The sequence below is a fragment of the Schistocerca piceifrons genome, chromosome 7, assembly GCF_021461385.2.
Source record: "Schistocerca piceifrons isolate TAMUIC-IGC-003096 chromosome 7, iqSchPice1.1, whole genome shotgun sequence".
Classification (NCBI taxonomy): domain Eukaryota; kingdom Metazoa; phylum Arthropoda; class Insecta; order Orthoptera; family Acrididae; genus Schistocerca; species Schistocerca piceifrons.
The window spans coordinates 10,064,841-10,087,813 of NC_060144.1; the positions used below are offsets into that span (position 1 = coordinate 10,064,841).

The 22,973-nt window shown below is 51.4% G+C and overlaps 14 non-coding genes across 14 annotated transcripts; all 14 read left to right on the top strand.

The window, feature by feature from the left end:
• The first annotated feature begins 334 nt into the window (after positions 1-334).
• On the top strand, positions 335-418 carry Trnal-uaa. The gene has a single exon. It is a non-coding gene; the product is annotated as a tRNA-Leu (tRNA).
• A 1,570-nt stretch (positions 419-1,988) lies between these two features.
• Trnal-uaa lies at positions 1,989-2,072 on the top strand. Its single transcript has one exon. It is a non-coding gene; the product is annotated as a tRNA-Leu (tRNA).
• Positions 2,073-3,644: 1,572 nt separating this feature from the next.
• Positions 3,645-3,728, top strand: Trnal-uaa. Its single transcript has one exon. It is a non-coding gene; the product is annotated as a tRNA-Leu (tRNA).
• A 1,572-nt stretch (positions 3,729-5,300) lies between these two features.
• Trnal-uaa lies at positions 5,301-5,384 on the top strand. Its single transcript has one exon. It is a non-coding gene; the product is annotated as a tRNA-Leu (tRNA).
• A 1,572-nt stretch (positions 5,385-6,956) lies between these two features.
• Trnal-uaa lies at positions 6,957-7,040 on the top strand. Its single transcript has one exon. It is a non-coding gene; the product is annotated as a tRNA-Leu (tRNA).
• A 1,572-nt stretch (positions 7,041-8,612) lies between these two features.
• Positions 8,613-8,696, top strand: Trnal-uaa. The gene has a single exon. It is a non-coding gene; the product is annotated as a tRNA-Leu (tRNA).
• Positions 8,697-10,268: 1,572 nt separating this feature from the next.
• Trnal-uaa lies at positions 10,269-10,352 on the top strand. The gene has a single exon. It is a non-coding gene; the product is annotated as a tRNA-Leu (tRNA).
• A 1,572-nt stretch (positions 10,353-11,924) lies between these two features.
• Positions 11,925-12,008, top strand: Trnal-uaa. The gene has a single exon. It is a non-coding gene; the product is annotated as a tRNA-Leu (tRNA).
• Positions 12,009-13,580: 1,572 nt separating this feature from the next.
• On the top strand, positions 13,581-13,664 carry Trnal-uaa. The gene has a single exon. It is a non-coding gene; the product is annotated as a tRNA-Leu (tRNA).
• A 1,572-nt stretch (positions 13,665-15,236) lies between these two features.
• On the top strand, positions 15,237-15,320 carry Trnal-uaa. Its single transcript has one exon. It is a non-coding gene; the product is annotated as a tRNA-Leu (tRNA).
• A 1,572-nt stretch (positions 15,321-16,892) lies between these two features.
• On the top strand, positions 16,893-16,976 carry Trnal-uaa. Its single transcript has one exon. It is a non-coding gene; the product is annotated as a tRNA-Leu (tRNA).
• Positions 16,977-18,548: 1,572 nt separating this feature from the next.
• On the top strand, positions 18,549-18,632 carry Trnal-uaa. The gene has a single exon. It is a non-coding gene; the product is annotated as a tRNA-Leu (tRNA).
• Positions 18,633-20,204: 1,572 nt separating this feature from the next.
• Trnal-uaa lies at positions 20,205-20,288 on the top strand. Its single transcript has one exon. It is a non-coding gene; the product is annotated as a tRNA-Leu (tRNA).
• A 1,572-nt stretch (positions 20,289-21,860) lies between these two features.
• On the top strand, positions 21,861-21,944 carry Trnal-uaa. The gene has a single exon. It is a non-coding gene; the product is annotated as a tRNA-Leu (tRNA).
• Positions 21,945-22,973: the final 1,029 nt, after the last annotated feature.

The following is a 22,973-nucleotide window of genomic DNA, read 5'->3' on the forward strand; positions in this document are numbered from 1 at the left end:
GAGTGCGTAATGCACAGCGTGGCTGTTGCTAGGAAACGGTCTCATTCGCCGTTCGTTAATATCTAGCTTTCTTCGCATCAATGTGAAAATGTTCCTATTACTAAATACAGTTTTGCTAGTCACAGTTCAAACTGGAAGCGACGGAAGAAAGCGGTCCAACGCGCCACATTGTTTCCCGAAAGCGAGGGTGCGTTTAGTACGCCACATCTGACATTGCGTCTCACATATTCTGAAACTGACATAATTCCATCCTACCGAAAAAAGAAACAGATTTCGGAGTGAGGTTCCTGAGGTCTTGCTAGAGATGGAAGTCACTGGAGCGCTTGTCTTGCGCGTCAGATTGGCCGAGCGGTCTAAGGCGCCAGATTTAAGCTATGGTTCCCGTAAGGGAGCGTGGGTTCGAACCCCTCATCTGACAATGCTTTTTAAACATTCTGAAACTAACGTACTCCCTTGATCTTATAGAACAAGTAAATTACGCAGAAACACGCCGTGGAGATTTTACTAGACGACAGTGACAGCAGTGCAGTCGTCCCACGTCCGATAGCCCGAGCGGCCGAAAACAAATAGCGGAACATAGTTTCCTCGTGCCGAGTTTTAGCTCTTCTCACGGACGTTTCCGTGGTCGTTGTGTTGTGGCTCAGGGCTATTCCATTTTCCTTCCCTAAAAGGCAACGCGAGAGACTGTCAGGCAAATCCCAAGTGATCTGTACACGGACTAAGACGTCCGCACGTCTGCCAACATTCTCGCCAACTTGTATGCCGTGCCAACGACACGGGTTCATGTCCGATTACCGAAATTAGGCAGCGTTGGCCGTGGTTAGTGCTCGGCTGGGTGACGAACTAGGAAGTCCGCGTGTGTTGGTTTCTTCAGTTTTGCCTTTTTCCTTAGTTTTTGGTGCTGCTGTGCGGTAATGGTACGGTCCAGCTCGCTGACCCCCCTCTTGCTCTCGGTACGCAAAGGCGCGAACGTGCGGCCACAGTCAAATGAAAGGGTCCGTTGTGTGTTTGTCGATGTGGCCTCTCCCAGTCGTTTCTAGCGCCTGTCCTCTACATATACGCCCATTTGCAAGCGTCAGCTTTCGCGTCATCCGAGCAAAGTCGAGACAAGTCGACACATGGGGACACACGATGCTGTGAATCGTAATCCCCACTAGCCTACGAGGGGAGAAGGGAAACCATTCGTAGCGTTGAAAACACTCTCCTGAGTAAAGGAGACAACTTCCGTGCGATGTCCGGCCTTCGAACCCGGAGCAGCTACTTGGGAAGCAACCATGCTGACCGACACACCACCACCGCCTTCTGCTACGCGCCGCTTGCGCCGTCATGTGTCGCCTTCCCTCCTGGCGCCAGAGGCCGAAGGCGATAGCGCTGCAGGCGCTCAACGCCGAGTGCAACGCGAGCACCACTGAACCCGATTTCCTGGCGCTGCTAGGGCGACATACTGTAACTAGGCGCAGAACTGACTTTCTCTGATAAATTGGCCCTTTAATGCACATCAGGGCGAACACGAAATTTCTAATATGAAGTACTCACTGACGATCCAAAGACGTTTCAGTATGTATGCGTCGGTACCACCGGGGCAGTGCCTAAGTATTGGAAAGTGAAGGCCGACAGTTAGAGCCTCACAAGAAATATTTCATTGGCTTCCCACGAGTGCGTAATGCACAGCGTGGCTGTTGCTAGGAAACGGTCTCATTCGCCGTTCGTTAATATCTAGTTTTCTTTGCATCAATGTGAAAATGTTCCTATTACTAAATACAGTTTTGCTAGTCACAGTTCAAACTGGAAGCGACGGAAGAAAGCGGTCCAACGCGCCACATTGTTTCCCGAAAGCGAGGGTGCGTTTAGTACGCCACATCTGACATTGCGTCTCACATATTCTGAAACTGACATAATTCCATCCTACCGAAAAAAGAAACAGATTTCGGAGTGAGGTTCCTGAGGTCTTGCTAGAGATGGAAGTCACTGGAGCGCTTGTCTTGCGCGTCAGATTGGCCGAGCGGTCTAAGGCGCCAGATTTAAGCTCTGCTTCCCGTAAGGGAGCGTGGGTTCGAACCCCACATCTGACAATGCTTTTTAAACATTCTGAAACTAACGTACTCCCTTGATCTTATAGAACAAGTAAATTACGCAGAAACACGCCGTGGAGATTTTACTAGAGACGACAGTGACAGCAGTGCAGGCGTCGCACGTCCTATAGCCCGAGCGGCCGAAAACAAATAGCGGAACATAGTTTCCTCGTGCCGGGTTTTAGCTCTTCTCACGGACGTTTCCGTGGTCGTTGTGTTGTGGCTCAGGGCTATTCCATTTTCCTTCCCTAAAAGGCAACGCGAGAGACTGTCAGGCAAATCCCAAGTGATCTGTACACGGACTAAGACGTCCGCACGTCTGCCAACATTCTCGCCAACTTGTATGCCGTGCCAACGACACGGGTTCATGTCCGATTACCGAAATTAGGCAGCGTTGGCCGTGGTTAGTGCTCGGCTGGGTGACGAACTAGGAAGTCCGCGTGTGTTGGTTTCTTCAGTTTTGCCTTTTTCCTTAGTTTTTGGTGCTGCTGTGCGGTAATGGTACGGTCCAGCTCGCTGACCCCCCTCTTGCTCTCGGTACGCAAAGGCGCGAACGTGCGGCCACAGTCAAATGAAAGGGTCCGTTGTGTGTTTGTCGATGTGGCCTCTCCCAGTCGTTTCTAGCGCCTGTCCTCTACATATACGCCCATTTGCAAGCGTCAGCTTTCGCGTCATCCGAGCAAAGTCGAGACAAGTCGACACATGGAGACACACGATGCTGTGAATCGTAATCCGCACTAGCCTACGAAGGGAGAAGGGAAACCATTTGTACCGTTAAAAACACTCTCCTGCGTAAAGGAGACAACTTCCGTGCGATGTCCGGCCTTCGAACGCGGAGCAGCTACTTGGGAAGCAACCATGCTGACCGACACACCACCACCGCCTTCTGCTACGCGCTGCTTGCGCCGTCATGTGTCGCCTTCCCTCCTGGCGCCAGAGGCCGAAGGCGATAGCGCTGCAGGCGCTCAACGCCGAGTGCAACGCGAGCACCACTGAACCCGATTTCCTGGCGCTGCTAGGGCGACATACTGTAACTAGGCGCAGAACTGACTTTCTCTGATAAATTGGCCCTTTAATGCACATCAGGGCGAACACGAAATTTCTAATATGAAGTACTCACTGACGATCCAAAGACGTTTCAGTATGTATGCGTCGGTACCACCGGGGCAGTGCCTAAGTATTGGAAAGTGAAGGCCGACAGTTAGAGCCTCACAAGAAATATTTCATTGGCTTCCCACGAGTGCGTAATGCACAGCGTGGCTGTTGCTAGGAAACGGTCTCATTCGCCGTTCGTTAATATCTAGTTTTCTTTGCATCAATGTGAAAATGTTCCTATTACTAAATACAGTTTTGCTAGTCACAGTTCAAACTGGAAGCGACGGAAGAAAGCGGTCCAACGCGCCACATTGTTTCCCGAAAGCGAGGGTGCGTTTAGTACGCCACATCTGACATTGCGTCTCACATATTCTGAAACTGACATAATTCCATCCTACCGAAAAAAGAAACAGATTTCGGAGTGAGGTTCCTGAGGTCTTGCTAGAGATGGAAGTCACTGGAGCGCTTGTCTTGCGCGTCAGATTGGCCGAGCGGTCTAAGGCGCCAGATTTAAGCTCTGCTTCCCGTAAGGGAGCGTGGGTTCGAACCCCACATCTGACAATGCTTTTTAAACATTCTGAAACTAACGTACTCCCTTGATCTTATAGAACAAGTAAATTACGCAGAAACACGCCGTGGAGATTTTACTAGAGACGACAGTGACAGCAGTGCAGGCGTCGCACGTCCTATAGCCCGAGCGGCCGAAAACAAATAGCGGAACATAGTTTCCTCGTGCCGGGTTTTAGCTCTTCTCACGGACGTTTCCGTGGTCGTTGTGTTGTGGCTCAGGGCTATTCCATTTTCCTTCCCTAAAAGGCAACGCGAGAGACTGTCAGGCAAATCCCAAGTGATCTGTACACGGACTAAGACGTCCGCACGTCTGCCAACATTCTCGCCAACTTGTATGCCGTGCCAACGACACGGGTTCATGTCCGATTACCGAAATTAGGCAGCGTTGGCCGTGGTTAGTGCTCGGCTGGGTGACGAACTAGGAAGTCCGCGTGTGTTGGTTTCTTCAGTTTTGCCTTTTTCCTTAGTTTTTGGTGCTGCTGTGCGGTAATGGTACGGTCCAGCTCGCTGACCCCCCTCTTGCTCTCGGTACGCAAAGGCGCGAACGTGCGGCCACAGTCAAATGAAAGGGTCCGTTGTGTGTTTGTCGATGTGGCCTCTCCCAGTCGTTTCTAGCGCCTGTCCTCTACATATACGCCCATTTGCAAGCGTCAGCTTTCGCGTCATCCGAGCAAAGTCGAGACAAGTCGACACATGGAGACACACGATGCTGTGAATCGTAATCCGCACTAGCCTACGAAGGGAGAAGGGAAACCATTTGTACCGTTAAAAACACTCTCCTGCGTAAAGGAGACAACTTCCGTGCGATGTCCGGCCTTCGAACGCGGAGCAGCTACTTGGGAAGCAACCATGCTGACCGACACACCACCACCGCCTTCTGCTACGCGCTGCTTGCGCCGTCATGTGTCGCCTTCCCTCCTGGCGCCAGAGTCCGAAGGCGATAGCGCTGCAGGCGCTCAACGCCGAGTGCAACGCGAGCACCACTGAACCCGATTTCCTGGCGCTGCTAGGGCGACATACTGTAACTAGGCGCAGAACTGACTTTCTCTGATAAATTGGCCCTTTAATGCACATCAGGGCGAACACGAAATTTCTAATATGAAGTACTCACTGACGATCCAAAGACGTTTCAGTATGTATGCGTCGGTACCACCGGGGCAGTGCCTAAGTATTGGAAAGTGAAGGCCGACAGTTAGAGCCTCACAAGAAATATTTCATTGGCTTCCCACGAGTGCGTAATGCACAGCGTGGCTGTTGCTAGGAAACGGTCTCATTCGCCGTTCGTTAATATCTAGTTTTCTTTGCATCAATGTGAAAATGTTCCTATTACTAAATACAGTTTTGCTAGTCACAGTTCAAACTGGAAGCGACGGAAGAAAGCGGTCCAACGCGCCACATTGTTTCCCGAAAGCGAGGGTGCGTTTAGTACGCCACATCTGACATTGCGTCTCACATATTCTGAAACTGACATAATTCCATCCTACCGAAAAAAGAAACAGATTTCGGAGTGAGGTTCCTGAGGTCTTGCTAGAGATGGAAGTCACTGGAGCGCTTGTCTTGCGCGTCAGATTGGCCGAGCGGTCTAAGGCGCCAGATTTAAGCTCTGCTTCCCGTAAGGGAGCGTGGGTTCGAACCCCACATCTGACAATGCTTTTTAAACATTCTGAAACTAACGTACTCCCTTGATCTTATAGAACAAGTAAATTACGCAGAAACACGCCGTGGAGATTTTACTAGAGACGACAGTGACAGCAGTGCAGGCGTCGCACGTCCTATAGCCCGAGCGGCCGAAAACAAATAGCGGAACATAGTTTCCTCGTGCCGGGTTTTAGCTCTTCTCACGGACGTTTCCGTGGTCGTTGTGTTGTGGCTCAGGGCTATTCCATTTTCCTTCCCTAAAAGGCAACGCGAGAGACTGTCAGGCAAATCCCAAGTGATCTGTACACGGACTAAGACGTCCGCACGTCTGCCAACATTCTCGCCAACTTGTATGCCGTGCCAACGACACGGGTTCATGTCCGATTACCGAAATTAGGCAGCGTTGGCCGTGGTTAGTGCTCGGCTGGGTGACGAACTAGGAAGTCCGCGTGTGTTGGTTTCTTCAGTTTTGCCTTTTTCCTTAGTTTTTGGTGCTGCTGTGCGGTAATGGTACGGTCCAGCTCGCTGACCCCCCTCTTGCTCTCGGTACGCAAAGGCGCGAACGTGCGGCCACAGTCAAATGAAAGGGTCCGTTGTGTGTTTGTCGATGTGGCCTCTCCCAGTCGTTTCTAGCGCCTGTCCTCTACATATACGCCCATTTGCAAGCGTCAGCTTTCGCGTCAGCCGAGCAAAGTCGAGACAAGTCGACACATGGAGACACACGATGCTGTGAATCGTAATCCGCACTAGCCTACGAAGGGAGAAGGGAAACCATTTGTACCGTTAAAAACACTCTCCTGCGTAAAGGAGACAACTTCCGTGCGATGTCCGGCCTTCGAACGCGGAGCAGCTACTTGGGAAGCAACCATGCTGACCGACACACCACCACCGCCTTCTGCTACGCGCTGCTTGCGCCGTCATGTGTCGCCTTCCCTCCTGGCGCCAGAGGCCGAAGGCGATAGCGCTGCAGGCGCTCAACGCCGAGTGCAACGCGAGCACCACTGAACCCGATTTCCTGGCGCTGCTAGGGCGACATACTGTAACTAGGCGCAGAACTGACTTTCTCTGATAAATTGGCCCTTTAATGCACATCAGGGCGAACACGAAATTTCTAATATGAAGTACTCACTGACGATCCAAAGACGTTTCAGTATGTATGCGTCGGTACCACCGGGGCAGTGCCTAAGTATTGGAAAGTGAAGGCCGACAGTTAGAGCCTCACAAGAAATATTTCATTGGCTTCCCACGAGTGCGTAATGCACAGCGTGGCTGTTGCTAGGAAACGGTCTCATTCGCCGTTCGTTAATATCTAGTTTTCTTTGCATCAATGTGAAAATGTTCCTATTACTAAATACAGTTTTGCTAGTCACAGTTCAAACTGGAAGCGACGGAAGAAAGCGGTCCAACGCGCCACATTGTTTCCCGAAAGCGAGGGTGCGTTTAGTACGCCACATCTGACATTGCGTCTCACATATTCTGAAACTGACATAATTCCATCCTACCGAAAAAAGAAACAGATTTCGGAGTGAGGTTCCTGAGGTCTTGCTAGAGATGGAAGTCACTGGAGCGCTTGTCTTGCGCGTCAGATTGGCCGAGCGGTCTAAGGCGCCAGATTTAAGCTCTGCTTCCCGTAAGGAAGCGTGGGTTCGAACCCCACATCTGACAATGCTTTTTAAACATTCTGAAACTAACGTACTCCCTTGATCTTATAGAACAAGTAAATTACGCAGAAACACGCCGTGGAGATTTTACTAGAGACGACAGTGACAGCAGTGCAGGCGTCGCACGTCCTATAGCCCGAGCGGCCGAAAACAAATAGCGGAACATAGTTTCCTCGTGCCGGGTTTTAGCTCTTCTCACGGACGTTTCCGTGGTCGTTGTGTTGTGGCTCAGGGCTATTCCATTTTCCTTCCCTAAAAGGCAACGCGAGAGACTGTCAGGCAAATCCCAAGTGATCTGTACACGGACTAAGACGTCCGCACGTCTGCCAACATTCTCGCCAACTTGTATGCCGTGCCAACGACACGGGTTCATGTCCGATTACCGAAATTAGGCAGCGTTGGCCGTGGTTAGTGCTCGGCTGGGTGACGAACTAGGAAGTCCGCGTGTGTTGGTTTCTTCAGTTTTGCCTTTTTCCTTAGTTTTTGGTGCTGCTGTGCGGTAATGGTACGGTCCAGCTCGCTGACCCCCCTCTTGCTCTCGGTACGCAAAGGCGCGAACGTGCGGCCACAGTCAAATGAAAGGGTCCGTTGTGTGTTTGTCGATGTGGCCTCTCCCAGTCGTTTCTAGCGCCTGTCCTCTACATATACGCCCATTTGCAAGCGTCAGCTTTCGCGTCATCCGAGCAAATTCGAGACAAGTCGACACATGGGGACACACGATGCTGTGAATCGTAATCCCCACTAGCCTACGAGGGGAGAAGGGAAACCATTCGTAGCGTTGAAAACACTCTCCTGAGTAAAGGAGACAACTTCCGTGCGATGTCCGGCCTTCGAACCCGGAGCAGCTACTTGGGAAGCAACCATGCTGACCGACACACCACCACCGCCTTCTGGTACGCGCTGCTTGCGCCGTCATGTGTCGCCTTCCCTCCTGGCGCCAGAGGCCGAAGGCGATAGCGCTGCAGGCGCTCAACGCCGAGTGCAACGCGAGCACCACTGAACCCGATTTCCTGGCGCTGCTAGGGCGACATACTGTAACTAGGCGCAGAACTGACTTTCTCTGATAAATTGGCCCTTTAATGCACATCAGGGCGAACACGAAATTTCTAATATGAAGTACTCACTGACGATCCAAAGACGTTTCAGTATGTATGCGTCGGTACCACCGGGGCAGTGCCGAAGTATTGGAAAGTGAAGGCCGACAGTTAGAGCCTCACAAGAAATATTTCATTGGCTTCCCACGAGTGCGTAATGCACAGCGTGGCTGTTGCTAGGAAACGGTCTCATTCGCCGTTCGTTAATATCTAGTTTTCTTTGCATCAATGTGAAAATGTTCCTATTACTAAATACAGTTTTGCTAGTCACAGTTCAAACTGGAAGCGACGGAAGAAAGCGGTCCAACGCGCCACATTGTTTCCCGAAAGCGAGGGTGCGTTTAGTACGCCACATCTGACATTGCGTCTCACATATTCTGAAACTGACATAATTCCATCCTACCGAAAAAAGAAACAGATTTCGGAGTGAGGTTCCTGAGGTCTTGCTAGAGATGGAAGTCACTGGAGCGCTTGTCTTGCGCGTCAGATTGGCCGAGCGGTCTAAGGCGCCAGATTTAAGCTCTGCTTCCCGTAAGGGAGCGTGGGTTCGAACCCCACATCTGACAATGCTTTTTAAACATTCTGAAACTAACGTACTCCCTTGATCTTATAGAACAAGTAAATTACGCAGAAACACGCCGTGGAGATTTTACTAGAGACGACAGTGACAGCAGTGCAGGCGTCGCACGTCCTATAGCCCGAGCGGCCGAAAACAAATAGCGGAACATAGTTTCCTCGTGCCGGGTTTTAGCTCTTCTCACGGACGTTTCCGTGGTCGTTGTGTTGTGGCTCAGGGCTATTCCATTTTCCTTCCCTAAAAGGCAACGCGAGAGACTGTCAGGCAAATCCCAAGTGATCTGTACACGGACTAAGACGTCCGCACGTCTGCCAACATTCTCGCCAACTTGTATGCCGTGCCAACGACACGGGTTCATGTCCGATTACCGAAATTAGGCAGCGTTGGCCGTGGTTAGTGCTCGGCTGGGTGACGAACTAGGAAGTCCGCGTGTGTTGGTTTCTTCAGTTTTGCCTTTTTCCTTAGTTTTTGGTGCTGCTGTGCGGTAATGGTACGGTCCAGCTCGCTGACCCCCCTCTTGCTCTCGGTACGCAAAGGCGCGAACGTGCGGCCACAGTCAAATGAAAGGGTCCGTTGTGTGTTTGTCGATGTGGCCTCTCCCAGTCGTTTCTAGCGCCTGTCCTCTACATATACGCCCATTTGCAAGCGTCAGCTTTCGCGTCATCCGAGCAAAGTCGAGACAAGTCGACACATGGGGACACACGATGCTGTGAATCGTAATCCCCACTAGCCTACGAGGGGAGAAGGGAAACCATTCGTAGCGTTGAAAACACTCTCCTGAGTAAAGGAGACAACTTCCGTGCGATGTCCGGCCTTCGAACCCGGAGCAGCTACTTGGGAAGCAACCATGCTGACCGACACACCACCACCGCCTTCTGCTACGCGCCGCTTGCGCCGTCATGTGTCGCCTTCCCTCCTGGCGCCAGAGGCCGAAGGCGATAGCGCTGCAGGCGCTCAACGCCGAGTGCAACGCGAGCACCACTGAACCCGATTTCCTGGCGCTGCTAGGGCGACATACTGTAACTAGGCGCAGAACTGACTTTCTCTGATAAATTGGCCCTTTAATGCACATCAGGGCGAACACGAAATTTCTAATATGAAGTACTCACTGACGATCCAAAGACGTTTCAGTATGTATGCGTCGGTACCACCGGGGCAGTGCCTAAGTATTGGAAAGTGAAGGCCGACAGTTAGAGCCTCACAAGAAATATTTCATTGGCTTCCCACGAGTGCGTAATGCACAGCGTGGCTGTTGCTAGGAAACGGTCTCATTCGCCGTTCGTTAATATCTAGTTTTCTTTGCATCAATGTGAAAATGTTCCTATTACTAAATACAGTTTTGCTAGTCACAGTTCAAACTGGAAGCGACGGAAGAAAGCGGTCCAACGCGCCACATTGTTTCCCGAAAGCGAGGGTGCGTTTAGTACGCCACATCTGACATTGCGTCTCACATATTCTGAAACTGACATAATTCCATCCTACCGAAAAAAGAAACAGATTTCGGAGTGAGGTTCCTGAGGTCTTGCTAGAGATGGAAGTCACTGGAGCGCTTGTCTTGCGCGTCAGATTGGCCGAGCGGTCTAAGGCGCCAGATTTAAGCTCTGCTTCCCGTAAGGGAGCGTGGGTTCGAACCCCACATCTGACAATGCTTTTTAAACATTCTGAAACTAACGTACTCCCTTGATCTTATAGAACAAGTAAATTACGCAGAAACACGCCGTGGAGATTTTACTAGAGACGACAGTGACAGCAGTGCAGGCGTCGCACGTCCTATAGCCCGAGCGGCCGAAAACAAATAGCGGAACATAGTTTCCTCGTGCCGGGTTTTAGCTCTTCTCACGGACGTTTCCGTGGTCGTTGTGTTGTGGCTCAGGGCTATTCCATTTTCCTTCCCTAAAAGGCAACGCGAGAGACTGTCAGGCAAATCCCAAGTGATCTGTACACGGACTAAGACGTCCGCACGTCTGCCAACATTCTCGCCAACTTGTATGCCGTGCCAACGACACGGGTTCATGTCCGATTACCGAAATTAGGCAGCGTTGGCCGTGGTTAGTGCTGGGCTGGGTGACGAACTAGGAAGTCCGCGTGTGTTGGTTTCTTCAGTTTTGCCTTTTTCCTTAGTTTTTGGTGCTGCTGTGCGGTAATGGTACGGTCCAGCTCGCTGACCCCCCTCTTGCTCTCGGTACGCAAAGGCGCGAACGTGCGGCCACAGTCAAATGAAAGGGTCCGTTGTGTGTTTGTCGATGTGGCCTCTCCCAGTCGTTTCTAGCGCCTGTCCTCTACATATACGCCCATTTGCAAGCGTCAGCTTTCGCGTCAGCCGAGCAAAGTCGAGACAAGTCGACACATGGAGACACACGATGCTGTGAATCGTAATCCGCACTAGCCTACGAAGGGAGAAGGGAAACCATTTGTACCGTTAAAAACACTCTCCTGCGTAAAGGAGACAACTTCCGTGCGATGTCCGGCCTTCGAACGCGGAGCAGCTACTTGGGAAGCAACCATGCTGACCGACACACCACCACCGCCTTCTGGTACGCGCTGCTTGCGCCGTCATGTGTCGCCTTCCCTCCTGGCGCCAGAGGCCGAAATCGATAGCGCTGCAGGCGCTCAACGCTGAGTGCAACGCGAGCACCACTGAACCCGATTTCCTGGCGCTGCTAGGGCGACATACTGTAACTAGGCGCAGAACTGACTTTCTCTGATAAATTGGCCCTTTAATGCACATCAGGGCGAACACGAAATTTCTAATATGAAGTACTCACTGACGATCCAAAGACGTTTCAGTATGTATGCGTCGGTACCACCGGGGCAGTGCCGAAGTATTGGAAAGTGAAGGCCGACAGTTAGAGCCTCACAAGAAATATTTCATTGGCTTCCCACGAGTGCGTAATGCACAGCGTGGCTGTTGCTAGGAAACGGTCTCATTCGCCGTTCGTTAATATCTAGTTTTCTTTGCATCAATGTGAAAATGTTCCTATTACTAAATACAGTTTTGCTAGTCACAGTTCAAACTGGAAGCGACGGAAGAAAGCGGTCCAACGCGCCACATTGTTTCCCGAAAGCGAGGGTGCGTTTAGTACGCCACATCTGACATTGCGTCTCACATATTCTGAAACTGACATAATTCCATCCTACCGAAAAAAGAAACAGATTTCGGAGTGAGGTTCCTGAGGTCTTGCTAGAGATGGAAGTCACTGGAGCGCTTGTCTTGCGCGTCAGATTGGCCGAGCGGTCTAAGGCGCCAGATTTAAGCTCTGCTTCCCGTAAGGGAGCGTGGGTTCGAACCCCACATCTGACAATGCTTTTTAAACATTCTGAAACTAACGTACTCCCTTGATCTTATAGAACAAGTAAATTACGCAGAAACACGCCGTGGAGATTTTACTAGAGACGACAGTGACAGCAGTGCAGGCGTCGCACGTCCTATAGCCCGAGCGGCCGAAAACAAATAGCGGAACATAGTTTCCTCGTGCCGGGTTTTAGCTCTTCTCACGGACGTTTCCGTGGTCGTTGTGTTGTGGCTCAGGGCTATTCCATTTTCCTTCCCTAAAAGGCAACGCGAGAGACTGTCAGGCAAATCCCAAGTGATCTGTACACGGACTAAGACGTCCGCACGTCTGCCAACATTCTCGCCAACTTGTATGCCGTGCCAACGACACGGGTTCATGTCCGATTACCGAAATTAGGCAGCGTTGGCCGTGGTTAGTGCTCGGCTGGGTGACGAACTAGGAAGTCCGCGTGTGTTGGTTTCTTCAGTTTTGCCTTTTTCCTTAGTTTTTGGTGCTGCTGTGCGGTAATGGTACGGTCCAGCTCGCTGACCCCCCTCTTGCTCTCGGTACGCAAAGGCGCGAACGTGCGGCCACAGTCAAATGAAAGGGTCCGTTGTGTGTTTGTCGATGTGGCCTCTCCCAGTCGTTTCTAGCGCCTGTCCTCTACATATACGCCCATTTGCAAGCGTCAGCTTTCGCGTCAGCCGAGCAAAGTCGAGACAAGTCGACACATGGAGACACACGATGCTGTGAATCGTAATCCGCACTAGCCTACGAAGGGAGAAGGGAAACCATTTGTACCGTTAAAAACACTCTCCTGCGTAAAGGAGACAACTTCCGTGCGATGTCCGGCCTTCGAACGCGGAGCAGCTACTTGGGAAGCAACCATGCTGACCGACACACCACCACCGCCTTCTGCTACGCGCTGCTTGCGCCGTCATGTGTCGCCTTCCCTCCTGGCGCCAGAGGCCGAAGGCGATAGCGCTGCAGGCGCTCAACGCCGAGTGCAACGCGAGCACCACTGAACCCGATTTCCTGGCGCTGCTAGGGCGACATACTGTAACTAGGCGCAGAACTGACTTTCTCTGATAAATTGGCCCTTTAATGCACATCAGGGCGAACACGAAATTTCTAATATGAAGTACTCACTGACGATCCAAAGACGTTTCAGTATGTATGCGTCGGTACCACCGGGGCAGTGCCTAAGTATTGGAAAGTGAAGGCCGACAGTTAGAGCCTCACAAGAAATATTTCATTGGCTTCCCACGAGTGCGTAATGCACAGCGTGGCTGTTGCTAGGAAACGGTCTCATTCGCCGTTCGTTAATATCTAGTTTTCTTTGCATCAATGTGAAAATGTTCCTATTACTAAATACAGTTTTGCTAGTCACAGTTCAAACTGGAAGCGACGGAAGAAAGCGGTCCAACGCGCCACATTGTTTCCCGAAAGCGAGGGTGCGTTTAGTACGCCACATCTGACATTGCGTCTCACATATTCTGAAACTGACATAATTCCATCCTACCGAAAAAAGAAACAGATTTCGGAGTGAGGTTCCTGAGGTCTTGCTAGAGATGGAAGTCACTGGAGCGCTTGTCTTGCGCGTCAGATTGGCCGAGCGGTCTAAGGCGCCAGATTTAAGCTCTGCTTCCCGTAAGGGAGCGTGGGTTCGAACCCCACATCTGACAATGCTTTTTAAACATTCTGAAACTAACGTACTCCCTTGATCTTATAGAACAAGTAAATTACGCAGAAACACGCCGTGGAGATTTTACTAGAGACGACAGTGACAGCAGTGCAGGCGTCGCACGTCCTATAGCCCGAGCGGCCGAAAACAAATAGCGGAACATAGTTTCCTCGTGCCGGGTTTTAGCTCTTCTCACGGACGTTTCCGTGGTCGTTGTGTTGTGGCTCAGGGCTATTCCATTTTCCTTCCCTAAAAGGCAACGCGAGAGACTGTCAGGCAAATCCCAAGTGATCTGTACACGGACTAAGACGTCCGCACGTCTGCCAACATTCTCGCCAACTTGTATGCCGTGCCAACGACACGGGTTCATGTCCGATTACCGAAATTAGGCAGCGTTGGCCGTGGTTAGTGCTCGGCTGGGTGACGAACTAGGAAGTCCGCGTGTGTTGGTTTCTTCAGTTTTGCCTTTTTCCTTAGTTTTTGGTGCTGCTGTGCGGTAATGGTACCGTCCAGCTCGCTGACCCCCCTCTTGCTCTCGGTACGCAAAGGCGCGAACGTGCGGCCACAGTCAAATGAAAGGGTCCGTTGTGTGTTTGTCGATGTGGCCTCTCCCAGTCGTTTCTAGCGCCTGTCCTCTACATATACGCCCATTTGCAAGCGTCAGCTTTCGCGTCATCCGAGCAAAGTCGAGACAAGTCGACACATGGAGACACACGATGCTGTGAATCGTAATCCGCACTAGCCTACGAAGGGAGAAGGGAAACCATTTGTACCGTTAAAAACACTCTCCTGCGTAAAGGAGACAACTTCCGTGCGATGTCCGGCCTTCGAACGCGGAGCAGCTACTTGGGAAGCAACCATGCTGACCGACACACCACCACCGCCTTCTGGTACGCGCTGCTTGCGCCGTCATGTGTCGCCTTCCCTCCTGGCGCCAGAGGCCGAAATCGATAGCGCTGCAGGCGCTCAACGCTGAGTGCAACGCGAGCACCACTGAACCCGATTTCCTGGCGCTGCTAGGGCGACATACTGTAACTAGGCGCAGAACTGACTTTCTCTGATAAATTGGCCCTTTAATGCACATCAGGGCGAACACGAAATTTCTAATATGAAGTACTCACTGACGATCCAAAGACGTTTCAGTATGTATGCGTCGGTACCACCGGGGCAGTGCCGAAGTATTGGAAAGTGAAGGCCGACAGTTAGAGCCTCACAAGAAATATTTCATTGGCTTCCCACGAGTGCGTAATGCACAGCGTGGCTGTTGCTAGGAAACGGTCTCATTCGCCGTTCGTTAATATCTAGTTTTCTTTGCATCAATGTGAAAATGTTCCTATTACTAAATACAGTTTTGCTAGTCACAGTTCAAACTGGAAGCGACGGAAGAAAGCGGTCCAACGCGCCACATTGTTTCCCGAAAGCGAGGGTGCGTTTAGTACGCCACATCTGACATTGCGTCTCACATATTCTGAAACTGACATAATTCCATCCTACCGAAAAAAGAAACAGATTTCGGAGTGAGGTTCCTGAGGTCTTGCTAGAGATGGAAGTCACTGGAGCGCTTGTCTTGCGCGTCAGATTGGCCGAGCGGTCTAAGGCGCCAGATTTAAGCTCTGCTTCCCGTAAGGGAGCGTGGGTTCGAACCCCACATCTGACAATGCTTTTTAAACATTATGAAACTAACGTACTCCCTTCATCTTATAGAACAAGTAAATTACGCAGAAACACGCCGTGGAGATTTTACTAGAGACGACAGTGACAGCAGTGCAGGCGTCGCACGTCCTATAGCCCGAGCGGCCGAAAACAAATAGCGGAACATAGTTTCCTCGTGCCGGGTTTTAGCTCTTCTCACGGACGTTTCCGTGGTCGTTGTGTTGTGGCTCAGGGCTATTCCATTTTCCTTCCCTAAAAGGCAACGCGAGAGACTGTCAGGCAAATCCCAAGTGATCTGTACACGGACTAAGACGTCCGCACGTCTGCCAACATTCTCGCCAACTTGTATGCCGTGCCAACGACACGGGTTCATGTCCGATTACCGAAATTAGGCAGCGTTGGCCGTGGTTAGTGCTGGGCTGGGTGACGAACTAGGAAGTCCGCGTGTGTTGGTTTCTTCAGTTTTGCCTTTTTCCTTAGTTTTTGGTGCTGCTGTGCGGTAATGGTACGGTCCAGCTCGCTGACCCCCCTCTTGCTCTCGGTACGCAAAGGCGCGAACGTGCGGCCACAGTCAAATGAAAGGGTCCGTTGTGTGTTTGTCGATGTGGCCTCTCCCAGTCGTTTCTAGCGCCTGTCCTCTACATATACGCCCATTTGCAAGCGTCAGCTTTCGCGTCAGCCGAGCAAAGTCGAGACAAGTCGACACATGGAGACACACGATGCTGTGAATCGTAATCCGCACTAGCCTACGAAGGGAGAAGGGAAACCATTTGTACCGTTAAAAACACTCTCCTGCGTAAAGGAGACAACTTCCGTGCGATGTCCGGCCTTCGAACGCGGAGCAGCTACTTGGGAAGCAACCATGCTGACCGACACACCACCACCGCCTTCTGGTACGCGCTGCTTGCGCCGTCATGTGTCGCCTTCCCTCCTGGCGCCAGAGGCCGAAATCGATAGCGCTGCAGGCGCTCAACGCTGAGTGCAACGCGAGCACCACTGAACCCGATTTCCTGGCGCTGCTAGGGCGACATACTGTAACTAGGCGCAGAACTGACTTTCTCTGATAAATTGGCCCTTTAATGCACATCAGGGCGAACACGAAATTTCTAATATGAAGTACTCACTGACGATCCAAAGACGTTTCAGTATGTATGCGTCGGTACCACCGGGGCAGTGCCGAAGTATTGGAAAGTGAAGGCCGACAGTTAGAGCCTCACAAGAAATATTTCATTGGCTTCCCACGAGTGCGTAATGCACAGCGTGGCTGTTGCTAGGAAACGGTCTCATTCGCCGTTCGTTAATATCTAGTTTTCTTTGCATCAATGTGAAAATGTTCCTATTACTAAATACAGTTTTGCTAGTCACAGTTCAAACTGGAAGCGACGGAAGAAAGCGGTCCAACGCGCCACATTGTTTCCCGAAAGCGAGGGTGCGTTTAGTACGCCACATCTGACATTGCGTCTCACATATTCTGAAACTGACATAATTCCATCCTACCGAAAAAAGAAACAGATTTCGGAGTGAGGTTCCTGAGGTCTTGCTAGAGATGGAAGTCACTGGAGCGCTTGTCTTGCGCGTCAGATTGGCCGAGCGGTCTAAGGCGCCAGATTTAAGCTCTGCTTCCCGTAAGGGAGCGTGGGTTCGAACCCCACATCTGACAATGCTTTTTAAACATTCTGAAACTAACGTACTCCCTTGATCTTATAGAACAAGTAAATTACGCAGAAACACGCCGTGGAGATTTTACTAGAGACGACAGTGACAGCAGTGCAGGCGTCGCACGTCCTATAGCCCGAGCGGCCGAAAACAAATAGCGGAACATAGTTTCCTCGTGCCGGGTTTTAGCTCTTCTCACGGACGTTTCCGTGGTCGTTGTGTTGTGGCTCAGGGCTATTCCATTTTCCTTCCCTAAAAGGCAACGCGAGAGACTGTCAGGCAAATCCCAAGTGATCTGTACACGGACTAAGACGTCCGCACGTCTGCCAACATTCTCGCCAACTTGTATGCCGTGCCAACGACACGGGTTCATGTCCGATTACCGAAATTAGGCAGCGTTGGCCGTGGTTAGTGCTCGGCTGGGTGACGAACTAGGAAGTCCGCGTGTGTTGGTTTCTTCAGTTTTGCCTTTTTCCTTAGTTTTTGGTGCTGCTGTGCGGTAATGGTACGGTCCAGCTCGCTGACCCCCCTCTTGCTCTCGGTACGCAAAGGCGCGAACGTGCGGCCACAGTCAAATGAAAGGGTCCGTTGTGTGTTTGTCGATGTGGCCTCTCCCAGTCGTTTCTAGCGCCTGTCCTCTACATATACGCCCATTTGCAAGCGTCAGCTTTCGCGTCAGCCGAGCAAAGTCGAGACAAGTCGACACATGGAGACACACGATGCTGTGAATCGTAATCCGCACTAGCCTACGAAGGGAGAAGGGAAACCATTTGTACCGTTAAAAACACTCTCCTGCGTAAAGGAGACAACTTCCGTGCGATGTCCGGCCTTCGAACGCGGAGCAGCTACTTGGGAAGCAACCATGCTGACCGACACACCACCACCGCCTTCTGCTACGCGCTGCTTGCGCCGTCATGTGTCGCCTTCCCTCCTGGCGCCAGAGGCCGAAGGCGATAGCGCTGCAGGCGCTCAACGCCGAGTGCAACGCGAGCACCACTGAACCCGATTTCCTGGCGCTGCTAGGGCGACATACTGTAACTAGGCGCAGAACTGACTTTCTCTGATAAATTGGCCCTTTAATGCACATCAGGGCGAACACGAAATTTCTAATATGAAGTACTCACTGACGATCCAAAGACGTTTCAGTATGTATGCGTCGGTACCACCGGGGCAGTGCCGAAGTATTGGAAAGTGAAGGCCGACAGTTAGAGCCTCACAAGAAATATTTCATTGGCTTCCCACGAGTGCGTAATGCACAGCGTGGCTGTTGCTAGGAAACGGTCTCATTCGCCGTTCGTTAATATCTAGTTTTCTTTGCATCAATGTGAAAATGTTCCTATTACTAAATACAGTTTTGCTAGTCACAGTTCAAACTGGAAGCGACGGAAGAAAGCGGTCCAACGCGCCACATTGTTTCCCGAAAGCGAGGGTGCGTTTAGTACGCCACATCTGACATTGCGTCTCACATATTCTGAAACTGACATAATTCCATCCTACCGAAAAAAGAAACAGATTTCGGAGTGAGGTTCCTGAGGTCTTGCTAGAGATGGAAGTCACTGGAGCGCTTGTCTTGCGCGTCAGATTGGCCGAGCGGTCTAAGGCGCCAGATTTAAGCTCTGCTTCCCGTAAGGGAGCGTGGGTTCGAACCCCACATCTGACAATGCTTTTTAAACATTCTGAAACTAACGTACTCCCTTGATCTTATAGAACAAGTAAATTACGCAGAAACACGCCGTGGAGATTTTACTAGAGACGACAGTGACAGCAGTGCAGGCGTCGCACGTCCTATAGCCCGAGCGGCCGAAAACAAATAGCGGAACATAGTTTCCTCGTGCCGGGTTTTAGCTCTTCTCACGGACGTTTCCGTGGTCGTTGTGTTGTGGCTCAGGGCTATTCCATTTTCCTTCCCTAAAAGGCAACGCGAGAGACTGTCAGGCAAATCCCAAGTGATCTGTACACGGACTAAGACGTCCGCACGTCTGCCAACATTCTCGCCAACTTGTATGCCGTGCCAACGACACGGGTTCATGTCCGATTACCGAAATTAGGCAGCGTTGGCCGTGGTTAGTGCTCGGCTGGGTGACGAACTAGGAAGTCCGCGTGTGTTGGTTTCTTCAGTTTTGCCTTTTTCCTTAGTTTTTGGTGCTGCTGTGCGGTAATGGTACGGTCCAGCTCGCTGACCCCCCTCTTGCTCTCGGTACGCAAAGGCGCGAACGTGCGGCCACAGTCAAATGAAAGGGTCCGTTGTGTGTTTGTCGATGTGGCCTCTCCCAGTCGTTTCTAGCGCCTGTCCTCTACATATACGCCCATTTGCAAGCGTCAGCTTTCGCGTCAGCCGAGCAAAGTCGAGACAAGTCGACACATGGAGACACACGATGCTGTGAATCGTAATCCGCACTAGCCTACGAAGGGAGAAGGGAAACCATTTGTACCGTTAAAAACACTCTCCTGCGTAAAGGAGACAACTTCCGTGCGATGTCCGGCCTTCGAACGCGGAGCAGCTACTTGGGAAGCAACCATGCTGACCGACACACCACCACCGCCTTCTGCTACGCGCTGCTTGCGCCGTCATGTGTCGCCTTCCCTCCTGGCGCCAGAGGCCGAAGGCGATAGCGCTGCAGGCGCTCAACGCCGAGTGCAACGCGAGCACCACTGAACCCGATTTCCTGGCGCTGCTAGGGCGACATACTGTAACTAGGCGCAGAACTGACTTTCTCTGATAAATTGGCCCTTTAATGCACATCAGGGCGAACACGAAATTTCTAATATGAAGTACTCACTGACGATCCAAAGACGTTTCAGTATGTATGCGTCGGTACCACCGGGGCAGTGCCTAAGTATTGGAAAGTGAAGGCCGACAGTTAGAGCCTCACAAGAAATATTTCATTGGCTTCCCACGAGTGCGTAATGCACAGCGTGGCTGTTGCTAGGAAACGGTCTCATTCGCCGTTCGTTAATATCTAGTTTTCTTTGCATCAATGTGAAAATGTTCCTATTACTAAATACAGTTTTGCTAGTCACAGTTCAAACTGGAAGCGACGGAAGAAAGCGGTCCAACGCGCCACATTGTTTCCCGAAAGCGAGGGTGCGTTTAGTACGCCACATCTGACATTGCGTCTCACATATTCTGAAACTGACATAATTCCATCCTACCGAAAAAAGAAACAGATTTCGGAGTGAGGTTCCTGAGGTCTTGCTAGAGATGGAAGTCACTGGAGCGCTTGTCTTGCGCGTCAGATTGGCCGAGCGGTCTAAGGCGCCAGATTTAAGCTCTGCTTCCCGTAAGGGAGCGTGGGTTCGAACCCCACATCTGACAATGCTTTTTAAACATTCTGAAACTAACGTACTCCCTTGATCTTATAGAACAAGTAAATTACGCAGAAACACGCCGTGGAGATTTTACTAGAGACGACAGTGACAGCAGTGCAGGCGTCGCACGTCCTATAGCCCGAGCGGCCGAAAACAAATAGCGGAACATAGTTTCCTCGTGCCGGGTTTTAGCTCTTCTCACGGACGTTTCCGTGGTCGTTGTGTTGTGGCTCAGGGCTATTCCATTTTCCTTCCCTAAAAGGCAACGCGAGAGACTGTCAGGCAAATCCCAAGTGATCTGTACACGGACTAAGACGTCCGCACGTCTGCCAACATTCTCGCCAACTTGTATGCCGTGCCAACGACACGGGTTCATGTCCGATTACCGAAATTAGGCAGCGTTGGCCGTGGTTAGTGCTCGGCTGGGTGACGAACTAGGAAGTCCGCGTGTGTTGGTTTCTTCAGTTTTGCCTTTTTCCTTAGTTTTTGGTGCTGCTGTGCGGTAATGGTACGGTCCAGCTCGCTGACCCCCCTCTTGCTCTCGGTACGCAAAGGCGCGAACGTGCGGCCACAGTCAAATGAAAGGGTCCGTTGTGTGTTTGTCGATGTGGCCTCTCCCAGTCGTTTCTAGCGCCTGTCCTCTACATATACGCCCATTTGCAAGCGTCAGCTTTCGCGTCAGCCGAGCAAAGTCGAGACAAGTCGACACATGGAGACACACGATGCTGTGAATCGTAATCCGCACTAGCCTACGAAGGGAGAAGGGAAACCATTTGTACCGTTAAAAACACTCTCCTGCGTAAAGGAGACAACTTCCGTGCGATGTCCGGCCTTCGAACGCGGAGCAGCTACTTGGGAAGCAACCATGCTGACCGACACACCACCACCGCCTTCTGCTACGCGCTGCTTGCGCCGTCATGTGTCGCCTTCCCTCCTGGCGCCAGAGGCCGAAGGCGATAGCGCTGCAGGCGCTCAACGCCGAGTGCAACGCGAGCACCACTGAACCCGATTTCCTGGCGCTGCTAGGGCGACATACTGTAACTAGGCGCAGAACTGACTTTCTCTGATAAATTGGCCCTTTAATGCACATCAGGGCGAACACGAAATTTCTAATATGAAGTACTCACTGACGATCCAAAGACGTTTCAGTATGTATGCGTCGGTACCACCGGGGCAGTGCCTAAGTATTGGAAAGTGAAGGCCGACAGTTAGAGCCTCACAAGAAATATTTCATTGGCTTCCCACGAGTGCGTAATGCACAGCGTGGCTGTTGCTAGGAAACGGTCTCATTCGCCGTTCGTTAATATCTAGCTTTCTTCGCATCAATGTGAAAATGTTCCTATTACTAAATACAGTTTTGCTAGTCACAGTTCAAACTGGAAGCGACGGAAGAAAGCGGTCCAACGCGCCACATTGTTTCCCGAAAGCGAGGGTGCGTTTAGTACGCCACATCTGACATTGCGTCTCACATATTCTGAAACTGACATAATTCCATCCTACCGAAAAAAGAAACAGATTTCGGAGTGAGGTTCCTGAGGTCTTGCTAGAGATGGAAGTCACTGGAGCGCTTGTCTTGCGCGTCAGATTGGCCGAGCGGTCTAAGGCGCCAGATTTAAGCTATGGTTCCCGTAAGGGAGCGTGGGTTCGAACCCCTCATCTGACAATGCTTTTTAAACATTCTGAAACTAACGTACTCCCTTGATCTTATAGAACAAGTAAATTACGCAGAAACACGCCGTGGAGATTTTACTAGACGACAGTGACAGCAGTGCAGTCGTCCCACGTCCGATAGCCCGAGCGGCCGAAAACAAATAGCGGAACATAGTTTCCTCGTGCCGAGTTTTAGCTCTTCTCACGGACGTTTCCGTGGTCGTTGTGTTGTGGCTCAGGGCTATTCCATTTTCCTTCCCTAAAAGGCAACGCGAGAGACTGTCAGGCAAATCCCAAGTGATCTGTACACGGACTAAGACGTCCGCACGTCTGCCAACATTCTCGCCAACTTGTATGCCGTGCCAACGACACGGGTTCATGTCCGATTACCGAAATTAGGCAGCGTTGGCCGTGGTTAGTGCTCGGCTGGGTGACGAACTAGGAAGTCCGCGTGTGTTGGTTTCTTCAGTTTTGCCTTTTTCCTTAGTTTTTGGTGCTGCTGTGCGGTAATGGTACGGTCCAGCTCGCTGACCCCCCTCTTGCTCTCGGTACGCAAAGGCGCGAACGTGCGGCCACAGTCAAATGAAAGGGTCCGTTGTGTGTTTGTCGATGTGGCCTCTCCCAGTCGTTTCTAGCGCCTGTCCTCTACATATACGCCCATTTGCAAGCGTCAGCTTTCGCGTCATCCGAGCAAAGTCGAGACAAGTCGACACATGGGGACACACGATGCTGTGAATCGTAATCCCCACTAGCCTACGAGGGGAGAAGGGAAACCATTCGTAGCGTTGAAAACACTCTCCTGAGTAAAGGAGACAACTTCCGTGCGATGTCCGGCCTTCGAACCCGGAGCAGCTACTTGGGAAGCAACCATGCTGACCGACACACCACCACCGCCTTCTGGTACGCGCTGCTTGCGCCGTCATGTGTCGCCTTCCCTCCTGGCGCCAGAGGCCGAAGGCGATAGCGCTGCAGGCGCTCAACGCCGAGTGCAACGCGAGCACCACTGAACCCGATTTCCTGGCGCTGCTAGGGCGACATACTG